Raw genomic sequence first — 17845 nt, forward strand, 5'->3', positions numbered from 1 at the left:
TTAGCTTTTCAAAACGCTCTGTTTACACTAATCTTTTTCTTACGAATATTAGTTTCTTAGATATCATAAAAAAAAAATCAACTTATTTGGAGTTGTTGTTGATTTGTTTTTGACAAAACAACTTAATTCGCAAAAAATGTTGAATTTATCGATAATTATTTTATTATTTATCCTTTGTATAATTCTTTGATACAAATAATAAAGTTTTTCAAGGACAAATAATAAAATATTGATCGATAAATTCAACAGTTTTTGCGCTCTCCTGAAAAATTTGAAAATTCCACCTAAGTTGTTTTGTCAAAAGTTCACAGATATAGACAATATAGATGTCTAATGACAGATATTACAAAGTCCATTGCAACGATGTACATATATAAGACTATATATAGTAAGTTGGACCTACAATAGGTCAAAATCGGGAAAAATATTATTTAACGCGAATTTTTGTTTCACCAAAAAAATTTGTTTGCAATAATTTTTTAAAAAATTTTGAAAAAAAAAATTCATTTTATTTACCTATAAAAGTATAAAAGATTCGGCACAGCCGAATATAGCTCTCTTAGTTGTTTTAATTCCAAATAGCTTTGCTGATTAATTAAATAATTTGGAAAATATGTTCGACCTATATATTGCTCTTTGTAGATTTATTTTTCAGATATTGTTTTATATAATTATCTAATTTATATTACTTTATTTTTCTCATTCTAGGTAAGTCTGAATATCAGGATGACTGTATTAACAATATTGTTACTCAACAAGATCCGTTGCGATCTCTAGCGGAATTAAATTTATATTAGGTCCATATTTTGAAATGTTAACGAATCCGATGGTTGTATATTGTCAAATAGCATCTAAAATATTTGTACTGGTACTACTTACTTGCTATAATGCAGAAACATTCTAGTCTCTCAAACTATCTGATTTTACTTGCGATTGGAGCTTGATTTTCAACATTTTATTTTAGAGATAACCAAGAAATGAAAAACAAACAAGTAACGCAGTATTGTTAGAAATTGTTTTTAGAAATACATCAAATTTGTTAAAGGTTGTCTCACATTTTGGATCATTACATTTTTTCTACTGAACTGACGCTGGAGATTTTCAATACCAAACTGCTTAGGACAATGCTAAACATGTTTGTGTGAATCGTATAAATTTACATAGTTCATTTAAGGCAAGAGAGTGTTTTACACACACATACGGCATGACTTAAAAATGGAGCATTTTTTCAAATGTTTAGCTTTTATTTTGCAACATTTGTACAATATAAATTTATTCAAAGTATTCTTTTTGGCAACATATGGTTTCCGCGCCAAAACAACTGCTTATCTTTTGAGGAAAATAATGAATCAAGCCAATATCGGATACTCTGTATAAAAATGAAGCGTATCTCTGGGAGAGAGAGAGTTCTGTATTGATCGAAACAAATAGTAGTCGGACGCAAAACTTCTCAACCACTTCATTCTAAATAGTTTTTAACAGGTATTCCAACAAGTGGCCGAGCGTTGTCATGATGTAATATATCTGGCTGCATACTCTGGGGGTTTTTCGGCCAATGCTCGCTTCAAACGAATCAGTTGCGTTGGGTACAGGTTCCTTGTGATGATCTGGCCAGAATTCAGCAGCACATTATATGTAGGACCCTTTTGCTACCACCCAATAGAGAGAATTACCTTAGGGCCATGGATATTTGGCTTAGGTGTCTATTGGTCTGGTTGGCCGTGCTTCAGATTCGATCTCTTACGCTTCGGGTTATTGTAATAAATCCATTTTTCATCGCAAGTAATGATTCGGTGCAAAAATTATTTTCTTTTATAGCGTTCAAGCATCATTTCGGACATGCAGAAATGTCTTTCAAGGTCTCTCGGCTTCAATTCGTATAGTACCCAAATTCTCTTTTTTTGGATGAATGCTTCTGCTTGCAAACGTTTTTAAATTGCAGCTTGAGTAGCTCTCCAGATGATTTTGCAAGCTATTGTTGAGTTTGACTACAATCTTCATGGAGTATTGCCTCCAATTTTTTGGCTGTTCTGGGAAATTTCCTTATTTTTGATGAGTCCTGCTACTCGCAAATATTTTGAAATTGCTGCTTGAGTAGCACCCAATGAGTTTGCTAGTTTTTGTTAAGTTTTACAATAATCTTCATGGATTAATACCTCCAATTCTTAGTCTACAGACATTTTGAGCTGGCGATCTTTATCTTCCGTGTAAAAATCAGAAGTTCTGAACCGCACAAACCATCTCTCACACGTTGAAAACGATGAAACACATTCACCACAAGCTTTGGTGAGCAATCGGTGTGCTTCATTCACTTTTTCTCAAATTAAAGAAGTAAAGGAAAACTTCCCGTATTTGACGCTTTGTTGGTGCAAAATTTTAAATTTTCGAAGCAAAAAAAACTTTGTTGTTTACAGTATAATGTTCAATAATTAAGTGAGAGTAAATGACAAATATTTACCCTTTAAAATGACATACAAGTTATTAAAAACAAAAACCGCGTTCAAAAGATACGCCATTTATTGTAAATCTCGCATTTTTACCCAATACATAAAATTTTCTTCGAGGTTGTCTCACATTTTCTATCATTACTTTTTTTCTACCAAACTGATCCTTGTGATTTTCAATAACAAACTGCCTAGGACAGTGCTAAACATATTTGTAGGAATTGAATTAATTTATATTGCGGATTTAGGACATGCGAATGATTTACACACACTTACTTCCTCCGTATAGCTAAATCGACTAAGAATCAATATTAAAAAAGCTTTGTGAAGTCTTCAAAGTTTAAACCTTATTTCTCTGAGCTATATTTGGGCCTGCAATTATAAGCTTTAAATAGAATGACTCATTGAATCCCCAAAAATTTATTTTAAATAAATTTTATTAAAAACTTATCATCCATCACGTTTCAGTTTACATTTCACACCATATTTTTGTGTGTGTGTTTAAAATATTGATTAATTTTTCGGTTGCCAACATGAATTATGATGTTTTTTGTTGAGCATTTTGCAAATTTTTTTTTTAATAAACAATTTGCTAGATAAATCTTCAAATAAATCAGAAAATAAATGTTTTGCTAAAAACCGCAAAAAAACAAAATAAACTAATAAATTTTCAACACAACACAGATGTCAAACGCACCTTATTTGTTTGTTTGCCAATGTTTGTATTTTATTTATTTATTATTTTAGCCATAAAACAAGCAGTTGAAATAAACAAACATGTTTGCAACAAAAATATAAATCTGGCAGCTCTAGCATTTTTAGCAAGTTTGACATGAAGATGTGTTGATGCAACAGCATGATCTCAGCATCCAACCAACCAGCGAAACATTTATTCATTCATGAATTTTCTTTAATTTTAGCAGTAGCTGCTAAAATAATAGAAAAATAATAACAATAAACAATTGTTTTGATCTGTGATTTGTTGTATTAATAAAATGTTTTATTTGGTTAAATTCAACAATTTTGCTAAGGCACGTTTGCTTTTAAATAAGTTATTTTGCCATTTAGTTTTTTGGATTTTATTTTCAATTTATTTTGTTATTTTTGGTATTGTGCGTTAAATATAGAGTTGGAAATACGGGATATTTGATATTTATTTTATTGAAACTAACACTGGCCATTTGTTTCGTTTGCTTTGCAGCAATTGTTGTCTTCTTGAAGAGATCATCTAATAAATATTGAAATATTAATTCAATTTATAGTTTTTTTTTCTTTTTATAATAAAGATTTCTAATAAATGATTTCTTGGTCTATTAAACGTAACCATATGTTATGCTCTTATCGCGATGACATTTAGATTGTAATATTTGTGTTGCCTGCATCGTTAGTTGATCATTAAAATTGCAACAAATTTATGATAAATTGCTAATCGTAGATAGAAAAAATATAAAAATAGCTATTAATTGATAGAGATCCGTAAATTTAATGTGATACATAATGGTTTTAAAATGGAAATCAAGGCTGCTTTTATATCAAAATGTATTTTATACTCAGCACCAAAGAGATGGGGGATAAATTATTATAAGATTCTAAGCTAAATCGATCTAGCTATGACCCTCCAGCTGACAGACTGTCTGTTGAAGGGCCTACTTAGGAGGATGAAATTTTCCTCAAATATTCTTTGTTGTTCAGAAATGTTTCCTATTGAAAATGGGCCAATTAGTTTAAGTAGAGCCAAAGTTCTGCTATGAAATGTGAGACAACGTGATATTTTTCAAAAATTTGTTTTCTATTTTTGTATTTAATACATTGCGGTTATTATGATTTTTTATATCCTTCACCTTCGTGAGAAGGGTATATATAAGTTTGTCATTCCGTTTGTAATTTCCACAATATAATTTTCCGACCCTATAAAGTATATATATTCTAGATCCTTATAGATAGCGGAGTCGATTAAGCCATGGCCATCTGTCCGTCTGTCTGTTGAAATCAATTTTCTGAACACCCCAGATGTCTTCGGGATCCAAATCTTCAATAATTCTAACAGACAGGCTTTCGAGAAGTTTACTATTTAAAATCAATAAAATCGGTCCACAAATGGTTGAGATATGAGGAAAAAACCAGGACAACCTCGATTTTTTACCTATTTTTGACCTATATCTGGATTACTAAGTCATTAATATAGACAATATGGATATCTAATGATAGATATTTCAAAGACCTTTGCAACGACGTATATAAGACCATAGTAAGTTGGACCTAAAATGGGTCATAATCGGAAAATATATTTTATAACCCGAATTTTTTTTCACCAAAAAAAAATTTATAAAACAAAATTTTTTTTTAAAATTTAAAAAAAAAAACTTTGGAAAAAAATAAATTTTGTTTACTTAAAAATATTTAAAATTTGTATTTTGAAGTATAATTTGGTGAAGGGTATATATGATTCGGCACAGCCGAATATAGCTCTCTTACTTGTTATACCCTGCACCACCATAGTGGGGAGGGTATAACGCGTTTGTGCAGATGTTTGTAACGCCAAAAAATATTAGTCTAACACCTACCTTAAAGTATACCGATCGACTTAGAATCACTTTCTGAGTCGATTAAACGATGTCCATGCGTCCGTCTGGCTGGCTGGCTCTCCATGTAAACCTTGTGCGCAGAGTACAGGTCGCAATTTTAAAGATATTTCGATCAAATTTGGTACATATTACTTTTTCGGCCCAAGGACCAAGTCTATTGAAACTGGCTGAAATCGGTCCATTATTTCACCTAGCCCCCATACAAATGTCCTCCCGAAATTGGACTTTATCGGTCATAAATGTTTAATTTATATATGTATCTCCACAAATTCCCCTCCAAATAAGTTTTATATACACAAAATTCATGTCGCCAAATTTTGTCACGATCGGTCCATAATTAGTCATAGCTCCCATATAGACCCGCTTCCGAAAATCACTTTAACGTGCATAAATCGCTTAAAAATGTTGGTATACACCTAAAATTCAACATAGTAAACTTTCATATAGACACAAATCACACGACCTAATTTCATACTCATCGGTCCATAATTGGTCATAGCCCCCATATAAGGCCCACTTCCGAAAATCACTCAAAAATATAAATTATTGAAATTTTAAAAGAAAAATGTTTTTGCTCTTTTACTTAGTGTAGGGTATTATATGGTCGGGCTTGACCGACCATACTTTCTTACTTGTTTTAATTGGCGAGTTGTTTTCTTTGAAAAAATGCCATTCTGTAAATGAAGACCTTTTTCTGCTTCGCACATTCTTGCTCTTTTTAACATATTTTCCATAATTTTTTCCAAATGTTCGGGTGTTATGGCCATGATTTTTATTACGTATGTTGGTTTTTAGTTTGGGGAATTGATCTTGCTTTGTTAAAATACACTCTTTCTTTCAAATATCCCCAAAGAAAACTGCCATGTTGATTTCAGTGAAAGTAGAGGCCAGTTCGGCCGATACACTGCACCAAATAGTACACTTAAGTGGGTGTAATAAACTGCTCTTGGATTCTTCGTAATAGGAAATGGTCACGCGGGGCTAAATCCGGAGAATAGGACAGCTAAGGGCGCAATTCGTGGCCTAATTCATGGATTGTTTCCATGTAAACTGCACATGTGTGCATCCTTGCAATGACCTGGTGAAAAAAAACTTTTTTCTTGGTTCAAAAAGTTGGCATAATGTTCGCCATTGATTGTTTTACCCTTTTGAAAGTACTCAATGTGGACTATATCGTGTGTATCCCAAAAAACGGTCACCAACACCTTTATTGGCTGACAAACCCACTGCGATCTTCTTTGACGCCGGTTCATCCTAAGAAACCCACTGGTTTGACTGCAGTTTAGTCTCTGGTGTGTTGTGGTGGATCCACGTTTCGTCAACGATTACGAAATGGTGCAAAAACTCGTCCATATTGCGGTTGAAGAACGCCAAAGACTCCTGCGAAGTTGTCACACTATTGCGTTTGTGGTCGATTGTGTGCAAACGCGACACCCATCTTTCAAAAAGCTTTCTCATACCCAAGAGATCAATTGAAATTGAAACCACTGAGCCATGTGAGATGCCTATGGCTTCCAAAATCTCTCGAACCTTCCATTTCCGATCGGCCAATACCTTATCGTGAATTGTTTCGGTCTTAGAGACCTCAACTAGGCGTCGAGAATGTTCGGTATCTTTCGTGCTTGTACGCTCACAATGAAATTCAGTAAACCACTATTTACCATTGAAATTGATGGTGCAGAATTCCCATAGTATTTATCAAGCTTGGCCTTTATTTAGGTGATGGTTTTTTTGCTCAATCAGCACCTGAAATTCACTTTGTTCCATTTTCTCCACAAGTCACGCGATAGTCTTCTATCAATGGTTGTCAAACACAAACTAAATGACGCAGCTTGTTCATATTTTGACAGGAGTAAACTGACAGACTGACTGTTGATAGGAGCAGTGTTGCCCTTTCAGTTAAGAGCCGGGATATTCAAAAGGTCACGGACTTATTAACCCGTCCTAGTATGTACTTTCTTTCTCTGTTGTAAGCTTATTATTGAGATCAGAGATTTCGTTGACATTGTGTGGTCTTCAAGTAAATATCCGATCCTGGTCGGGCCCTGTTGGCTATGAATGTCGATCACTGATCTACTTTATAAAAAATATAAAACAAAAATCACTATCAAGAGCTGATCAATAGTTTACAATAAAGAAAGAATGTGCATATTATGTCATTATGATCCATATTCCATATTATCTTTGTGGCGATCATTGGCCTATTGATTGAAAATCAAATTGATCAGAGATTAATCTCGAAATTATGGAGGATGTGCAATTAATTTAACCTATTTTGAGCTCCAATTAAAATGTAATGATTAACTTCCTAAACAAATACATAAAAAACTAATAATATACTTCCTCTTAAATTTAAAATAAAAACAAACAGAAATCCTCTTTGCTAATAACATAATAAAAGAAAACTTGCAGCTAAAAAGTAACAGACACCTCAAACGCCTAGAACTTTTAGACAAATTGCTTGCAGATACAAAGAAGACAGATAGACAAACCCCTTGAGATTCACTCGTACTTCTTCACTTTTCAAAACCAAAACAAATAGCAGCAGCAGTGTCTAAAAAACTAAAAATTTTGTAACACGTAAAAACGCAAGCCACCAACCAACCAACCCATAAATATTTTTAAAAGCCATCCACTTGTTTAAGAAACTATTGGAAAACTGGACAGACCGAATTGCAATGAAATGACTTGGCCAAGACTGACGGTTAAAACAGTAGTTGAAGTAGAAGCATTTTGCTGTATTTTTAAAACCATTAAACTGTTTTTTTGTTTGTTTGTTTGGTTTACGATTGACTGTAATAAACATTATTTTATTGCAGATGTTATTTAGTGAGAAAGAAGCGTTGCGTGTGTTTTGTTGCATCGTTTTTGGCGGCATGCAAATTGCTACTCTTTAATGATCAGTTCCAGCCAGGAAAATTAATAGTTAAAAAAGTGATTAGATAAGAAAAAAGGCAACAGTTATTTAGCTGTAAAGAGGAAACTATACATGAAAGTAAGAGTGTTAATATAAGAGGAAATTAGAATGATTTGAAATGTAGTAAACTTTAAAGGATTATGGTTTCTTGGAAGCTTAGGCGGCAGAAATTGTATACAGAAACCTGTTTACAAGTGGAAACTCATCATACAAAACTCATATCTTCTGTAATTTTAGCGCTTACCCTCTAAAGCGCTAAAATAAATTTACGGAAGCTGGTTAACAATTCACCATCCATATATCAGATATACCTTCGAGAATTTTGGTATTAAAAACCAGCAAAATCGGTAGATAAATAGCTGAGAAATGATTAAAAAAACCATAACAGCATCGATTATTTTAAAATATTTTTGGATACCCGGGGCGGACAAATAAGTCCGTAGCTTTTTAAATTTCCCGTCTCTTAACTGAAAGGGCTACACTGCTCTTGCCAACAGGCATCTATCAGTTGACTCCTGTCAAAATTTAATTAAGCTGTATCATTTAGTTTGTGTTTCATTGATAGTAGACTACTGCGTGACTTGAGGAGAAAATGGAAAAAAGTGAATTTCGTCTGCATTATTTTTTCCGGAAAAAAATCATCCCTCAAACCAAGGCTAAGGTTGATAAATACTATGGGAACTCTAAACCATCATTTTAAATGGTAAACGAGTGGTTTACTGAATTTCATTGTGGCCGTACAAGCACAGAAGATGCCGAACGTTATGGAACTTCAGTCTCTACACCCGAAACAATTGAAAAAATTCAGGATATGGTGTTGGCGATCGGACATTGAAAGTGAAGTGCGAGAGATTGTGGAAGCCATAGGAATTTCACATGACTCAGTGAATTATATTTGATCACTTGGGTATCGGAAAGCTTTCCACAAGATGCATAACGCATTTGCTCACAATCGACTACAAGCACAATCGTGTGAGAACATCGTAGGAGTGTTTGGAGTTGTTCAACCGCAATATGGACGAATTTTTGAGCCGTTTCGTAACCGTGGACGAAACGTGGATCCACCACAACACACCAGAGACTAAACAGCAATCAAAACATTGGGATTATCGGGGTGAATCGACGCCAAAGAAGGCTAATGTGGGTTGGTCATCTAAAAAAAGTCATGGCGACCATTTTTTGGGATGCACGCGGTATAATTCCCATTGACTACCTTCAGAGATGAAAACAATCAATCATTGAAATGGCGAATATAAAACCAACTCATTGGGTCGATTGTAATGGGGATTTGAAAAAAAAACGAACGCATTTGGCAAAGACAAAATTTCTATTTCACCAGGACACTGAAAGGGTGCACACAAGTTCATTTTCCATGGCAAAAATTCATGACTTAGGCTACGAATTGCACCCTCATCCGCCCTATTCTCCGGATTTAGCCCCGAGTGACTGTTTCTTGTTTCCAAACCAGAAGAAATGGCTCGGAGGAAAGAAATTTGACTCCAACGATAATATCATCTCACAAAAAAATACATATTTCGATGACCTCGACAAATCTTATTTTTGGGAAGGGATAAAACAATTGGAGAATCGTTGAACAAAGTGTATAGAGCTCAAAGAGAGACTAAGTTGAAAATAAAATGATTTTTTATCCAGAAACCTGTATTACCTTCAATAGTCAAGGACGGACGAGAAAAAAAGTGCGTACTAAAATTTAAAAACCCAACTTGATCCTACAAAAAGTCGGTCAAACAATCAAAGATCTGCCATCAAAATGATTCCAATGTTATTAAACAGTATCGGGAGAACTTGTCCGTTGATAGAAAATCTGGTTCAGGTAGAAGGAATGGTCCACATAATGTCTCTAAAGCCAATAAATAGAAAGCATTTTCAAAAGAGCTCTCAACACATCCGGTAGGACAGCAGTCCGGTTAGCTCAGTACTCGGTCTATTTGGTACGAAAAGTTAAAGCCAATGCAGGTTTAAAAACATACAAGGCTCACTGCTGCATAATGGATGAGGAAATTTTTCGCAGCTTCCGGGTCAATATTTTTGTGGTGCTGATGCTCGAGGTAATGTTGGAGAAAAGTTTAGGACCCAAAAGAAGAAAATTTTCCCAAAATGTTTTTGGCATAGAAAACAATATGCAGTTGCGGCAAAAGAATCCAAACATTTGTTAAAAAGGGCTCTGTAAATACCGAAATTTACATCAAGGAATGTTTACAAAAGAGGCTGCTTCCATTCATAAGACTTCTTAATGTGTCCACTTATTTTTGGCCTGATTTGGCATCCTGTCTCTGTGGTAAGGAAGGTCTTGAGAGGCAAATCCTCGGTGATGGACTACGTGTTCGAATAAAGTGACCTTCCCTTAATGGGAGGGTTTCCGGAAAAGTTTCATAAATTCATCACTACTGATTAGAACTATAAAACTATAAAGTATTGGCCATTATTAGTTATGACCTTTTCCCCATCTTTCTGGCTACATATGGATTCCGAGACAAAGGAACTGCTCATCTTTTGATGCCAATAACGAATCAAGACAATTTCGGATATTCTGTTCTGTAACGAAGCGTATCCCAGAGAGAACGTTTTGGGGCAAAGCCTTTGGCTGTCTCATAAAAAATAAATTATAATAACTAAATATCATTTTAGTTTTAAATATTATTCAAGAACAATTCCACCTGTCTTTAGACACGTGATTCTTATATCATTAACTCTCCAAAAAAAATACAGTTTTAAAAACTTAATTAACTTTTTTTCCAACTTCCAAAACAATAAATCATTATTCGCTTAATTTGTTTTCAAAATAAAGATCATTTATTTAGTCACCATTAGGCAACACGTGCTTTTAAATACATTTAGTCGTGAGTTGTTTGAAAAATACCCAATTTTATGAAATGTTTTGTTAAATACTAAAACTAAACACAATGGAAAAACCAAAAGGGGGAGTAGTATTTAACAGACTAACTGAAATTTAAAAATAAGATTACAGAAATAAATAAAAAACAAAAACAATTAAATTAAATTAATGATGATGTCTGTTGAAGATAAATCTTAGTGTTCTAACTAACGATTTATAGACAAAAAAAAAACTTATTTTTACATAAACATTCACTATTAAAGTAGTTTTTTAAAAAGAGCACCTCAATCCATTCATATAGTCAGTCAGTCATTCACTCACTCAACCTTCCATTCATTTGCCTGTTTACAGTAATTCTGTCCCTCAAACTACTTCACCTTTCTTGGTGGATTTATTACAGTGTTCGTCATAAAGAGAACATTGATTACACAGGCCAACAGCAAAAAAAGGCTTGAATAACCACTATATAGATATGATACATCATGGCTACCTAAGTACAAAAATGGTACAATTTTTCAATTCTATGGAGATTTTTTAAAAACAAATTTAAGTAAAAAAATTATAAATTTTGTTAAACGTTTCTCCACATAATTAATAATAACTCAAAAATATTATTATTAAAATAAACTTCGAAAAATTCAAATTTAAATTATCTTTAATCTATTTATATATTGCCTTTCAATCGGCTCAGTAGTTTCGGAGTTATAATAACAAATATATTTTTTACGTGAAAATAGCAAATTTTTTTGTTTTAAAAAACTCATGACTAATCGAAAAAGGTAGAAATTGTTCAGATTTATTGCTTTATCGCAAGCCACATATAAAAGCAACCAAATGAGATATCGATCATAAACATCGATGGATTCTTTTCGAATTTATTCACAATTAAGTGAATTCGCTCATTTCTACAAAATTTTAGTTTTTTGTTTGATATACATAAAATTGAGTAGTTATTGTTCTTCATTCGATGGATTGAATTTTGAAAACATTTTCCTCATACTATGTACAATTTTTCACATATATATCGTGTTTCAATCGGCTCAATAGTTTCGAAGTTATAATAACAAATTGAAGCAAAAAATATATTTTTTACGTGAAAATAGCAAATTTTTTTGTTTTAAAAAAATGATGAAAAATCGAAAACGTCGACAATTTGTAAAATTTATTGCTTTATCGCAAAGCCACATATAATTGCAACAAAATGAGATATCGATCATAAAAATTTATTGATTTTTTTTTGAATTTATTCACAATTAAGTGAATTCGCTCATTTTCACAAAATTTTTGTTTTTTATTTGATATACATAAATTTGAGTAGTTAATGTTCTTCTTTCGATTGATTGAATTTTGAAAACATTTTCCCCAAGATATGTACAATTTGTCACATATATATTGCGTTTCAATTGGTTCAGTAGTTTCGGAGTTATAATAACAAATTGATGCAAAAAAATATATTTTTTACGTGAAAATAGAAATTTTTTGTTTTAAAAATATAATGAAAAATCGAAAACGATAGAAATTGTTCAGATTTATTACTTTATCACAAAGCCACATGTAATAGCAAAAAAATGAGATATCGATCATAGAAATCGATGGATTGTTTTCGAATTTATTCACAATAAAGTGAATTCGCTCATTTTCACAAAATTTTAGATTTTTGTTTGATATACATAAATTTGAGTAGTTAATGTTCTTCTTTCGATTGATTGAATTTTGAAAACATTTTCCCCATGCTATGAACAAATTTTCACATATATATTGCGTTTAAATCGGCTCAATAGTTTCGAAGTTATAATAACAAATTGAAGCAAAAAATATATTTTTTAAGTGAAAATAGCAAGTTTTTTTTTAAAAAAATCATAAAAAATCGAAAATGGCGGAAATTATTCAGAGTTATTGCTTTATCGCAAAGCCATATGTAAAAAGAAGATAATGAGGTATTGGTCATAAAAATTGATGGATTCTTTTCGAATTTATTCACAATTAAGTGAATTCGCTCATTTTCACAAAATTTTAGTTTTTGTTTGCTATACATAAAATAAAGTTGTTAATGTTCTTTTTCGACTGATTGAATTTTGAAAAATTTTTCCCATACTGTGTACAAATTTTCACATATGTATTGCGTTTCAATCGGGTCAGTAGTTTCGGAGTTATAATAACAAATTGAAGAAAAAAAATTATGAAAAATCGAAAACGGCTGAAATTGTTCAGATTTATTAATTTATCACAAAGCTACATGTAATGGGAACAAAATGAGATATCGATCATAAAAATCGATGGATTGTTTTCGAATTTATTCACAATTAAGTGAATTCGCTCATTTTCACAAAATTTTAGTTTTTTGTTTGACAAACATAAAATTGAGTAGTTAATGTTCTTCTTTCGATTGATTGAATTTTGAAAACATTTTCCCCACACTATATACAAATTTTCACATATATATTGCGTTTCTATCGGCTCAGTAGTTTCGGAGTTTTAATAACAAATTGATGCAAAAAAATATATTTTTTACGTGAAAATAGCTAATTTTTTTTGTTTTAAAAAAATCATGAAAAATCGAAATCGCAATAATGTTTCAGATTTATTGCTTTATCGCAAAGCCGCATATAATAGCAACAAAATGAGATATTGACCATAAAAATCAATGGATTCTTTTCATATTTATTCACAATTAAGTGAATTCGCTTATTTTCACAAAATTTTAGTTTATTGTTTGATATTCATAAAATTGAGTTGTTAATGTTCTTTTTTCGATTAATTGAATTTTGAAAACATTTTCCCCATGCTACGTACAAATTTTCACATATATATCGCATTTCAATTGGCTCAGTAGTTTCGGAGTTATAATAACAAATTGAAGCAAAAAATATATTTTTTACATGAAAATAGCCAATTTTTTGTTTTAAAAAAATCATGAAAAATCGAAAACGCCTGAAATTGTTCAGATTTATTGCTTTATCACAAAGCCACATGTATTAGGAACAAAATGAGATATCGATCATTAAAATCGATTGATTATTTTCAAATATGTTCGCAATTAAGTGAATTCGCTCATTTTCACAAAATTTTGAGTGGCGACTGATTTAATATAATTATCTAGTCTATGGTTTCGTAGGGCCACTTTTTTATAGAGTGTTATGAAGGGAATTTGGTATTTCCTTATTTTACAGAATAAAAAAATAAAAAAAATTATATTTCGCCAAATGTCCGAGATTTTATTAGATCCTTTTGTTTTATTCGGATGGCGGATTTTCAAATAACACTGCTTATTAAATTTCCCTATTCCAAGATATTATTCTGTGTTCCGTTTAGTTTAAATTAAATTTTCCATAATGATTAGATCATTTATAGGTTTGACGATCGTTTGTCAGCATCAATACAAATGAGTTTATCTTAAGATTTAGTTTATTTAAGTATTTTTTTCTTATTTTTCTACATTAAAAAAGCAGCAACAAAAACATGAAACCAAATTTATAAATTAAAGTCTATTTAAATGGTTTAACAAGGCTCCCAAAGAAACACATTCGTGCCTATAATTTAAAATACAAATTTATTCAAATATATTGTTTTTCTTATTTAAATCTTTATACTACAAAAAACTAAATTTATTATGCATGTGAGTAAAATTTTGAAGTTGAAGTAGAGTTGCACAGTACCAGTACAGCGGAGTAGATTTGTGTTGCATCCATTATTACAGATCTCTGATCATTAATCTTTTTCTTTTTTGTTTAAAACATTTGTTGTTTAAATCATAATGACGAGATTTAAATCATTTAACAAACAGTTTAATGATTGTTTGTGTTTTTTCATTGTTTGGAGTTTAATGAGATTTTTTTTTTAATGGAGAGAAGAAAGAGGTGGATTTGTTTATATGAAGAGGTATGTAAAAGTATTAACATGAGTAAAATTTACAGTAATAAATAAAGTTCCCTTAGATCTGTCTGTAATATATGGGGCATTTCATGTCAAGTGAACCAACTTTTGAAATCGATGTCTTCCGATCGGGATGAAATTTGCACCAAGGTTAGCTCTATTGGATAGTAACTCAGACACAATTTTTCAACAACATCGGTCGAGAACTCTCTGAGTTATAGGGGGTAAAATTTTGACAATTTGGTCAAACAGGGGTTTTTTCTTATCCATGTAACTTATTACCTATTGTTCTTAGCAAAATGTGTTCCAAATAGTATAGATAGCTATTTCTTCGATCTTTCGAAAAAAAATATTTAAAAAAAAAAATAAAAAAATTTTAATATTTTTTTTCCGAAATCAAAAACTTTTTTGACTTTTTTTTAAAATACGTCATTTTTTTTATTTTTTTTTTTTTTCTTAAAATAAAGTTTAGATATTTTCCTTGAACACCTACTTGGTCGCTTAGTGGGATGCGAGTGGGATATCTATCAAAATAAATATTTTGTAACTCAAAACATAAAATTTTTGACTTTTTTTGCAAAATCAAAAACTTTGTTGACTTTTTTTTTTCAAAATGGACCCTTTTTTAATCTTTTTTTTTAGGTCAAACAAAAGCTTAGATATTATCCTTGAAGACCCTTTTGGTCGCTTAGTGGGATGCGAGTGGGATATCTATCAAAATAAATATTTTTTAACTCAAGACTTACAATTTTTGACTTTTTTTTTTGCAAATACGATTTTTTTTCCAAATGGGCCCTTTTTTTAAAATTTTTTTTGTAGTCAAAAGAAAGCTTAGGTCCATTCCTTTAAGATATTTTTAGTCCCTTAGTGGGATGCGAGTGGGATATCTATCAAAATAAATATTTTGTAACGCAAGACATACAATTTTTTAATTTTTTTTTGCAAAATCAAAATTTTTTTCCAATATGGGCCTTTTTTTAATTTTTTTTTTTGCTCAAAAGAAAGCCTAGGTTCATTCCTTTAAGATATTTTTAGTCCCTTAGTGGGATGCGAGTGGGATATCTATCAAAATAAATGTTTTAACACAAAAATTGTATGTCTTGAGTTACAAAACATTTATTTTGATATATATCCCACTCGCATCCCACTAAGCGATCAAAACCATCTTAAAGGAATAGGCCTAAGCTTTCTTTATAGCAAAAAAAAAAAATTACAAAAAGGGCCCATTTTAAAAAAAAGTCAAAAAAGTTTTTGATTTTGCCAAAAAATCAAAAATTGTATATCTTGAGTTACAAAATATTTATTTTGATAGATATCCCACTCGTATCCCACTAAGGGACCTAAAATATCTTAAAGGAATGGACCTAAGCTTTCTTTTGACTAAAAAAAAAATTTTAAAAAAGGGCCCATTTTGAAAAAAAATTCGAATTTGCAAAAAAAAAGTCAATAATTGAATGTCTTGAGTTACAACATTTTTATTTTAATAGATATCCTACTCACATCTTCCTAAGTGACAAAATAGGTCTTAAAGGAAAAGACCTAAGCTTTCTTTTGAGCAAAAAAAAATTTTTAAAAAAGGGCCCATATTGGAAAAAAATTTTGATTTTGCAAAAAAAAAGTCAATAATTGAATGTCTTGAGTTACAACATTTTTATTTTAATAGATATCCCACTCGCATCCCACTAAGGGACTAAAAATATCTTAAAGGAATGGACCTAGGCTTTCTTTTGAGCAAAAAAAAAATTTAAAAAGGGCCCATATTGGAAAAAAATTTTGATTTTGCAAAAAAAAATTAAAAAATTGTATGTCTTGCGTTACAAAATATTTATTTTGATAGATATCCCACTCGCATCCCGCTAAGCGACCAAGTAGGTGTTCAAGGAAAATATCTAAACTTTATTTTAAGAAAAAAAAAAAAAAAAAAATAAAAGGACGCATTTTAAAAAAAGTTTTTGATTTCGGAAAAAAAATATTAAAAATTTTTTATTTTTTTTTTTAAATATTTTTTTTCGAAAGATCGAAGAAATAGCTATCTATACTATTTGGGACACATTTTGCTAAGAACAATAGGTAATAAGTTACATGGATAAGAAAAAACCCCTGTTTGACCAAATTGTCAAAATTTTACCCCCTATAACTCAGAGAGTTCTCGACCGATGTTGTTGAAAAATTGTGTCTGAGTTACTATCCAATAGAACTAACCTTGGTGCAAATTTCATCCCGATCGGAAGACATCGATTTCAAAAGTTGGTTCACTTGACATGAAATGCCCCATATATAAAACCCATTTCAATATCTAAAACTGGTAAGTAGATATTGAAGTTTATTTAGGTTCTTAATATTTATATTGCAACTGATCATATTGTGCAACTAAATATGTACAACTAAACAAACCTGTCATAGTAACTACTAGAACAATTTGTTTTACTTTTTGCACATTTCTATTTCAACAAAACAAAAATCTTAAACATCTGTAATTTAGCAAAAATTTAAAATACAAATGTTTCCAATTAAAACCAAAAAAAAGAAAACAACAAATTTTGGCAGACACAAGTAATAAAGTGAAAGTAAATAAAATTTTGTACAACAAAACTAGGTCAGACACCTTGGCGTTTCTCAAAAAAAAAAAAAAAAACTAGAAAAATTCTAATAAAATTAAATTTTCAAAACAAAAGAACATGTTTCTAAAATTATAATTAATTTAAACAAATTTATTTAAACAAAAAAAGTCAATGATCTTTTAACAAAGATCCATTAAATTCTTCCTACACTACAGAAATATGAAATATCACTTGTAAATTTCATTTACACCACAAAACAAAATGAAAATAAAACAAAAAAAATTCTACAGATTTTTTTTCATATGATACTTTAAATGTAAACAATGTTGTATTTCTTTCAACACACTTAAATTAATTAAAACTAGAAACCACAGTGCGCAAAACCCTGCAAGAAAAGATCGCTGATCGCACTGCACTCATAACATAAAAATACACAATTTAAGAGCAACCTGATCACTTAAGAAAATGTTAAAGCAGATGATGATGATGATGAAGAGAAAAAAAAACATTATTTGAAATCCCTGTGGTGTCACTGGGAGTGTAAACAAATGAGCAGTTCTTCATATGTGGACTTGCAGCAAAACTCAGCATGATTTCATGGGCTTGAG

At 31.0% G+C, this 17845-nt stretch overlaps 1 protein-coding gene across 1 annotated transcript in view; it reads left to right on the forward strand.

The window, feature by feature from the left end:
- Positions 1-17845, forward strand: part of tkv (thickveins) — a 392745-nt gene that overhangs the window by 210772 nt on the left and 164128 nt on the right. The window lies entirely within an intron of this gene.

This window comes from Calliphora vicina, chromosome 2, assembly GCF_958450345.1.
Source record: "Calliphora vicina chromosome 2, idCalVici1.1, whole genome shotgun sequence".
Lineage (NCBI taxonomy): Eukaryota > Metazoa > Arthropoda > Insecta > Diptera > Calliphoridae > Calliphora > Calliphora vicina.